Below are 10075 nucleotides of genomic sequence, written 5' to 3'. Positions count from 1 at the left end.
AGGGTTGATTTTTCCTCACAGGATTTATATTGATACGAAACGTTCTTTACAAAAATAGGGCCATTCCTGCAGGTTGAGCAGTACCCCTGAACCCAGAAGGGCTACCAGTGTGAGTAAGTCTCTCTCAGCACAAGCAAAGGCTGCAAAGTCTGACCCATAATTAATTTAAAAAAAATTCTTTGTACTTTTATGGTTTATGCCCAATTATTAATAACAGAGGGCCAGACTGCCCCCTGGCATGAACAAAAACCTGCATGAGGTAATTAGGGGAGGAGGAAAGCTCAATAAGCTTCCATTTTGGAGTGCTCCTGGCACCGTCCCCTCTGTGGGGAAGGGCTCAGGTGCAGGGCACAGATTAGAGACCACAATCACTCCCAGCAACAGAAAAGGGCCTCCACACACATTCTGCTAAAAGCTGTCCTACAGGCACGGGGACTGCTCTGCTGGTCCCCTCTCCTTGGAATGCAACTCCTATTGAAGCCAGACTGCCACTGACCAGGTCCCCCTGTGGATGCTAAGGGCTAGCTGTGCCAAGGCACCAATTGGAGATAATATAGCCGACAGCTGTATTTGCTTCTGTCCTTGCTTTTGCATGGAAATTGAGGCTCAGAGCAGGGGACCCTCTTCCACTTCACCCACCTTTCTCCAGCTCTAGTAGTCCACAAACCCCCTTCCATGTGGAGTGTGACTGGGATATGTACAATTACTTCCTGCATCTCAGCCTATCTCTAATGCATAAGCCTAAATTCTGCCTTTTCAGGGCACTGCATTTCAATCCCAAATTTAGGTTTTACAAATAGCTACCAGTCACTGTCAAAGAGAGAAAAGACATACAATTTCTTAGAATATAAATATTCATATTTAATACAAACAAGGCAGTTTACACAGCAATGGAAGTACTACCTACAATAACGTTTTTAACCAACCTGTTACCTACACAGACTATCAATTAAAACCTTCCAAATCTGACTTTCAAGTTCCTGCTGCTGCTTACACAATAAATAAACATGGAAAATAAACATGATTCATAACATCTGCATTACTATTGTAGAATTGCAACAGGATAGTCACGTTATTTTGGAGAACACACATATATACACAGTCTTTCCTTTCTGATCTTCTCCAGAGACAATTACTGAGCCTATGGTGTGCCCAACAGTGTAATGTGTGTAACCTGGGTCTCCAGGCACTGAAAGGTAATTGCAGAGTGTCTCTGGCCATGTGTACGCTGCTACCAGCAACAGTGCAAACTCCCAGTGTAGATGCTCTGCACTTTAGTAAACTGTGATTTGAACCAAATCAGTTTACCATGTTTTCAAACTGATGCATGTTACATCAGTACTGTGCCATCCACACTGTGGTGTTATATACATATTATTGTAAATGACATCTCTAGCTCAGGCAGTCAAATTACATATTCTTCACAGTTATATTATTATGATATGATTATGACATAGTTATAATGTATTTTATACAAGATAAGTCATGTGAGGTGTCATTGGATAGGTTATGGTTTGCTGAATATGATTATCCTATTTGTAATCATGTATAATTTTTGTATCCAAAGTTATGAATATTGACTATGCATCTATATTTCAAAATGTTGTTGCACCTGGGCAATACAGGGCCGCCCAGAGGATTCAGGGGGCCTGGGGCAAAGCAATTTTGGGGGCCCCTTTCATAAAAAAAAGTTGCAATACTATAGTAACATGTATTTGGAAATGTAAAAAATAACCAGTGAAATACATTCAAAAATTAATTTTTAATAATTTGAAAATACACGAAATACATTATTTAAAAACATTAAATGCTTTAATGGTATGTATACATTTGCAATTACATAATGGACTGTCGCTGGGTGATGGTTGGTGCCAATGGGCTGTCGCTGCCTGGGGGTGAGGCTACTGTGGCCTGGGGCTAGGTGGGGAGCTGGGCTCTGGGTTGGGGGGTGCCCGACTCAGAGGGGCTGGGCTCGGAGCTGGGGGTCAGGGCTGTGGCCGGGAGGGAGGTTCCCGGTTCAGAGGGGCTGGGCTCAGAGCTGGTGGTCAGGGCTGTGGGGGGATGGGCTTTGGGGGTGTGCAACTCGGAGGGGCTAGGTTCAGAGCTGGGGATCAAGGCTGTGGGGGGGATGGGGTTGGGGGGGTGTCTGGCTCAGAGGGGCTGGGCTCAGAGCTGGGGATCAAGGCTGTGGGGAGGATGGGGTCAGGGGAGTGTCCAGCTCAGAGGGGCTAGGCTCGGAGCTGGGGGTCAGGGCTGCAGGGGGGGGATGGAGTCGGGGGGTGCCCGGCTCAGAGGGGCTGGGCTCGGAGGTGGGGGTCAGGGCAGGGGGGGGGGGGGTCGGGGGGTGCTCGGCTCAGAGGGGCTGGGCTTGGAGCTGGGGGTCAGGGTTCGGGGGGTGCCCAGCTCAGAGGGGCTTACTATGTTGCTCACCCCCTCTCCCAGAGCCTCAGCAAGCCGCGTCCAGGAGCTCCTGCCGCTCGGCCCACCGGAGCTCGCAGCCCCACCCCCTTACCACGCGGCGCTGAGCGGGAGGAGCTCAGGCCACGCCATTGCAGCGCTGTCCGGGGCCACTCCTGGACGCAGCGTGCTGAGGTGCCGGGGGATGGGGGATGGTGAAGGCGGATGGTGGGGGGAGCCTCCGACATTCTCGTGGGGGCCCCTGCGGGGCCTGGGGCAAATTGCCCCACTTGTCCCTCCCTCTGTGTGGCCCTGTGGCAATGCCCGCTAGGCAAAATGTTCTCAGTCTAGATGGCTGGCTGGGAAGAGCCCATTCAGGTTAATGAGCCAGTAGGAAGAAACAATAGGCCTTAGGAGAAGCTTATCTCCCGCCTGGGGAGCCTTCCTGAGGATGCTACAGACAGCCTCCGAGTAATGGCTGCCGTGACACTACAGGTACATGTCACCAGGTCATCTGGTGCTGGACTCCATCTTGGGATATCTATTTTTCCACTGACTGGTATGGAAACCAAGCTTTGAAACAAAGGGTTCCCGCCATATGCAAAAGCTATATAAGGCAGGAGAGTGGCATCATCTTGGTTGTTCACTGACTCCCCACCGAAGAAGACACCTGGAAACACCTAAGGAACAAAGACTGAACTAGGGAAAGTGCTGGACCCTGGCTAAATAGATTTTTAGCCTGTGAATGAACACGTGGGGATTCCAAGCTGTTAGCAAGAGCAGTTTGCCCCTTAAGAATCTGCAGCCTGTTTGTATCATCTCTTAGAACATAAGAACATAAGAATGGCCATACTGGGTCAGACCAAAGGTCCATCTAGCCCAATTTCCTGTCTTCCAACAGTGGCCAATGCCAGGTGACCCAGAGGGAATGAACAGAACAGGTAATCATCAAGTGATCCATCCTCTGTCGCTCAATCCCAGCTTCTGGCAAACAGAGGCTAAGAACACCATCCCTGTCCATCCTGGTAATAGCCACTGATGGACCCATCCTCCATGAACTTATCTAGTTCTTTTTGAACCCTATTATATTCTTGGCCTTCACAACATCCTCTGGCAAGCAGTTCCACAGGTTGACTGTGTGTTGTGTGAAAAAATACTTCCTTTTGTTTGTTTTAAACCTGCTGCCTATTCATTTTATTTGGTGACCGCTAGTTCTTGTGTTATGAGAAGGAGTAAATAACACTTCCTTATTTACTTTCTCCACACCAGTCATGGTTTTATAGACCTCTATCATATCCCCCTGTAGTCATCTCTTTTCCAAGGTGAAAAGTCCCAATCTTATTAATCTCACCTCATGTGGCAGCTGTTCCATACCCCTAATCATTTTTGTTGCCCTTTTCTGAACCTTTTCCAATTCCAATATAACTTTTTTGAGATGGGGCGACCACATCTGCACACAGTATTCAAGATGAGGACGTACCATGGATTTATAAAGAGGCAATATGACATTTTCTTTCTTATTGTCTATCTCTTTCTTAATGATTCCCAACATTTTGTTTGCTTTTTTGACTGCTGCTGCACATCGAGTGGATGTTTTCAGAGAACTATCCACAGTGATTGCAAGATCTCTTTCTTGAATGATAACAGCTAATTTAGACCCCATAATTTTATATGTATAGTTGGGATTATGTTTTCTAATGTACATTACTTTGCATTTATCAACATTGAATTTCATCTGCCATTTTGTTTCTCAGTCACCCAGTTTTGAAAGATCCTTTTGTAGCTCTTTGCAATCTGCCTGGGACTTAACTATCTTGAGTAATTTTGTATCATCTGCAAATTTTGCCATCTCACTGTTTACCCCTTTTCCCAGATCATTTATGAATATGTTGAATAGGACTGGTCCCAGTACAGACCTCTCGGGGACACCACTATTTACCTCTCTCCGTTCTGAAAACTGACCATTTATTTCTATCCTTTGTTTCTTATCTTTTCTTATCCCATGACAGCTTACTTTGCTTAAGAGCCTTTGGTGAGGGACCTTGTCAAAGGCTTTCTGAAAATTTAAGTACACTATATCCACTGGATTCCCCCTTGTCCACATGCTTGTTGACCCCCCTCAAAGAATTCTAGTAGATTGGTGAGGCATGATTTCCCTTTACAAAAACCATGTTGACTCTTCCCCAACAAATTATGTTCATCTATGTGTCTGACAATTTTGTTCTTTATTATAGTTTCAACCAGTTTGCCTGGTACTGAAGTCAGGCTTGCCAGCCTGTAATTGCCAGGATCATCTCTGGAGCCTTATTTAAAAATTGGCGTCACATTAGCTATCCTCCAGTCATTTGGTACAGAAGCTGATTTAAATGATAGGTTACAAACTACAATTAGTAGTTCTGCAATTTCACGTTTGAGTTCCTTCAGAACTCTTGGATGAATACCATCTGGTCCTGGTGACTTATTACTGTTTAGTTTATCAATTTGTTCTAAAACCTACTCTAATGACACCTCAATCTGGGACAGTTCCTCAGATTTGTCACCTAAAAAGGATGACTTAGGCTTGGGAATCTTGCTCACATCCTCAGCCATGAAGACTGATGCAAAGAATTCATTTAGTTTCTCCACAATGGCCTCATCGTCCTTGAGTGCTACTTTAGCATCTCGATCGTTCAGTGGCCCCACTGGTTGTTTAGCAGGCTTCCTGCTTCTGAGGTACTTAAACATTTTTTTTGCTATTACTTTTTGAGTCTTTGGCTAGTTGTTCTTCAAATTCCTTTTTGGCCTTCCTAATTATATTTTTGCACTTCATTTGCCAGAATTTATGCTCCTTTCTATTTTCCTCACTAGGATTTAAATTCCACTTTTTAAAGATGCCTTTTTGTCTCTCACTGTTTCTTTTTCTTTGTTGTTTAGCCACGATGGCACTTTTTTGGTTCTCTTACTGTGTTTTTTAATTAGAGGTATACATTGAGCCTGTATTATGGTGTCTTTAAAAAGATTCCATGCAGCTTGCAGGGATTTCACTTTTGGCGCTGTACCTTTTAATTTCTGTTTAACTAACTTCTTCATTTTTGTGTAGTCCCCGTTTCTGAAATTAAATGTTACAGTGTTAGGCTGCTGTGGTGTTTTCCCCGCCACAGGGATGTTAAATTTAATTATATTATGGTCATTATTACCAAGCGGTCCTGCTATGTTAACCTCTTGGATATGATCCTGTGCTCCACTTAGAACTAAATCAAGAATTACCTCTCCTCTTGTGGGTTCCAGGTCTAGCTTCTCCAAGAAGCAGTCATTTTAGGTGTCAAAAAACTTTATCTCTGCATCCCATCCTGAAGTGACATGTACATGGTTAATGGGGAGAATGCAGCGGGTCGTATTAAAGGGTGAACTGTCAGGTTGGAGGGAGGTTACTAGTGGAGTGCCTCAAGGTTCGGTTTTGGGACCCATTTTATTTAATCTATTTATAACTGACCTCGGAACCGATTGCAGGAGTGGGCTGATAAAGTTTGCGGATGATACGAAGGTGGGAGGCGTTGTAAATTCGGAGGAGGATAGGGATATCCTGCAGGGAGACTTGAATGAGCTTGTGAATTGGAGTATCAGAAATAGGATGAAATTTAATAGTAAAAAGTGTAAGGTGATGCATTTGGGGATGACTAATAAAAATTTTAGTTACAAGATGGGGACGCATTGGTTAGAAGTAATGGAAGAGGAGAAGGACCTAGGGGTCCTCGTAGACCACAGGATGACTATGAGTCGACAATGCGACGTGGCGGTGAAAAAAGCCAATGCTGTCTTGGGATGCATTAGGCGAGGTATATCTAGTAGGGATAAGGAGGTCCTGCTTCCGTTGTACAAGGCGCTGGTGAGACCTCATTTGGAGTACTGTGTGCAGTTCTGGTCTCCCATGTTTAAAAAAGATGAACTCAAACTGGAACGGGTGCAGAGAAGGGCCACTAGGATGATCAGAGGAATGGAAAACCTGTCGTATGAAAAGAGACTAGAGGAGCTTGGGTTGTTTAGTCTGACAAAGCGAAGGCTGAGGGGGGATATGATTGCTATCTTTAAATATATTAGAGGGATTAATACGAGGGAGGGAGAAGAATTATTCCAGCTTAGTACTAATGTGGATACGAGAACGAATGGATATAAACTGGCCGTGGGGAAGTTCAGGCTTGAAATTAGACGAAGGTTTCTGACCGTCAGAGGGGTGAAATATTGGAACGGCCTTCCGAGGGAAACGGTGGGGGCGACGGACCTGTCTGGTTTTAAGATTAAGTTAGATAAATTTATGGAGGGAATGGTTTAATGGTAAAACATAGTAGTCAAGGAAAACCAAGCAATGGTAGGTAAATTGTATAATGGCTGACAGGGGTCAGGCTGGAGACTCTTGCCTATATGCTCGGGGTCTTACTGATCGCCATATTTGGGGTCGGGAAGGAATTTTCCTCCAGGGCAGATTGGCTGAGCCTCTGGAGGTTTTTCGCCTTCCTCCGCAGCATGGGGCAGGGATCTCTAGCAGGAGGGTTTCTGCCGATTGAAGTCACCTAAAACAGGATTAGGGACTTCAACAGCAGAGTCCAGGGAAGGGGTAGGGACGGTTTTATGGCCTGCAGCATGCAGGGGGTCAGACTAGATGATCATAATGGTCCCTTCTGACCTTAAAGTCTATGAGTCTATGAGTACCCAGTCAATATGGGGATAGTTGAAACCCCCCATTATTCTTGAGTTTTTTATTTTAATAGCCTCTCTAATCTCCCTGAGCAGTTCGCAGTCACGATCACCATCCTGGTCAGGTGGTCGGTAATATATCCCTACTGCTATATTATTATTTGAGCATGGAATTACAATCCATAGAGATTCTATGGTGCAATTTGGTTCATTTAAGATTTTTACTTCATTTGATTTTACGGTTTCTTTCACATATAGTGCCACTCCCCAGCCAGCACGACCTGTTCTGTCCTTCCGATATATTTTGTACCTGGTATTACTGTGTCCCATTGATTATCCTCATTCCACCAGGTTTCTGTGATGCCTATTATATCAATATCCACATTTAATACGAGGCACTCTAGTTCACCCATATTATTATTTATACTTCTAGCATTGGTATGTAAGCACTTTTAAAACTTGTCACTTAATAGCTGTCTGCCATTACATGATGTAATTAAATGGGACTTTTTTTCAGTTGACTGTTTCACATCAGATCCTACCTGTATTTTATCATCTTCCATCCTCTCCTTCTTACTAGGACATAGAGAATCTCCATTAATAAATCCTCCCCTAAGGGATGTCTCTGTCTGAACCACATGCTCCTCCGCACCTATCGGCTTTCCCCCAGCCCTTAGTTTAAAAACTGCTCTACAACCTTTTTAATTTTAAGTGCCAGAAATCTGTTCCCCCTTTTCCAAAAGTTTCCCCAGTTCCTAATAAACCTAAAACCCTCCTCCCTACACCATCATCTCATCCACACATTGAGACCCTGCAGTTCTGCCTGTCTAACTGGCCCTGTGCGTGGCACTGGAAGCATTTCAGAGAATGCTACTATAGAGGTCCTTGACTTCAATCTCTTACCTAGAAGGCTAAATTTGGTCTCCAGGACCTCTCTCCTATCCTTCCCTATGTCATTGGTACCTACATGTACCACGACCACCGGCTCCTCCCCAGCACTACACATAAGTCTATCTAGATGTCTCAAGAGATCTGCAACCTTCACACCAGGCAGGCAAGTCACCATGTGGTTCTCCAGGTCATCGCAAACCCAGCTATCTATGTTGCTAATGATCGAATCCCCCATAACTATTACCTGTCTCTTCCTAATAACTAGAGATCCCTCCCCTGGAGAGGTATCCTCAGTGTGAGAGGATACAACAACATCATCTGGAAGGAGGGTCCCAACTATGGGATCGTTTCCCTCTGCTCCAGTTAGATGCTCTCCTTCCCTGAGACTTTCATCCTCCTCAACAGCACAGAGGCTGTCACACCGGGGGTGGGACCATTCTACTATATCCCGGAAAGTCTCATCTATATAACTCTCTGTCTCCCTTAGCTCCTCCAGTTCAGCCACTCTGGTCTCCAAAGTCTGTACACAGTCTCTGAAGGCCAGGAGCTCCTTGCACCGAATGCACACATACGCCACCTGCCCATAGGGCAGGTAATCATACATGCTACATTGGGTGCAATAAACTGGATAGCCCCACTCTGTTGCTGGACTTCTGCCTGCATTATCTTTTTACTCGTGTAGCTCATTCCTTTGTTGTTTTGTTTTTATCAGTGGGTGTTTGGCTTTAAGTTTAAAGAATGTTAAGTGTATCTAGCCCCGCCAGCTCATACTCCATCCTCTAAACTCCCTCACAAAACTCCCCTGTTAGCTGCTCCTGTTCGTTAGCTTAGGGTGAGGATCTGCTATGCATATCCAATCTATTTAGTATATTAAGCTTAGTTTGCATTTTTTGTTTATTCACTAGGTAATCTGCTTTGATCTGTTTGCTATCCCTTAAAATAATTTTAAAAAATCTATCTTTTGTAGTTAATAAACTTGTTTTTGCTTTATCTAAAACAATGTGTGGGAATCATAACTCAGGGGCAGAAGGCTGATGCATATTTCTCTTCATATTGAGGGAGGGGGGGGAATTTTATGAGCGTACACTGTATAGTTCCCTGTGCAGCGCAAGATGGTATAAGTTTGGGTTTATACTCCAGAAGGGGTGCATGCCTGAGGAACTGGGAGGTGCTGTAGCTGAAGCCTTCCCATGCAGGGGCTAGTCAGAGAGCCTGCCTGCATGTACTGCAGCTGGGTGTGTCCCTACCTGTATGTATGCTGGTGAAAGTGCAGGCTGAAGCCTGGAGGGCTTGGTAACTTGTCATAGCAGTACAATGTAAAAGGGAGCCCTGGCTGGTGGGTCAGGGGGGCTCAGTGGTACCCCAGTTCTAGGCGGCACCCCGTGGGGAACCCATCACAACGTTTGCCCAGTACTGTGTTATAATCAGCCTTTTATTTCGCTCCATGGCTTCTAGCCATTGTTATGTTATTAAATAATTTTTAATAAAAACTGCTGCAACTAGGGTTATCTGCTGGGTGTGACCATTGCTGCTGAAAACTGTCTTTTAGCCTGCCTTGGGGATCCTTATTCTGCTGCCTGTCTGAGGTAGCTGCATCCCAACGAGGGCAGGAGGAATGGCCACGTCCTCATTTCCTGTAGGAGGGATTATATTTTGCACCCTGTTAAAGTGTATAGCCAGAGCTACTACTCTGTGGTCCTGTTGGCTTTCAGAGGACTTGGCCTGTTTCAGGCCCCCTACCTCCAGGAGCTGTGCATCGTCACATTTTCCCTACCACAGGGGCTGCAAAAGTAAGAGAAATGGCTCAGGAAATTATTTGACATGTGATTTCACATTATAAAACCCACTCATCTGGGTGAATTTAATGTTGGATTTTTTTAAAAATCACAGTTTTTAACAAAAACTCACTGCTATCACATGCATCAAAATACTTTTAAACAGTGACTTTCTATTCCAAATGTATTAGAATATTAGTAGGTGCACTGTGTGAGCAAATGTTAACACATTTTATCCTTTTCCATCTAAATCTCAGAGTTTCCTATTTTCCATCCACCCATTCAGGCACAATGTTATTCAGTAGGTACATAAATGAACTGCTCACCTTAAATGCACTTAG

The sequence above is a fragment of the Trachemys scripta genome, chromosome 2 (assembly GCF_013100865.1).
Source record: "Trachemys scripta elegans isolate TJP31775 chromosome 2, CAS_Tse_1.0, whole genome shotgun sequence".
NCBI lineage: Eukaryota > Metazoa > Chordata > Testudines > Emydidae > Trachemys > Trachemys scripta.
The sequence above is the reverse complement of the archived record's forward strand: the minus strand, read 5'-3'. Positions refer to the sequence as shown.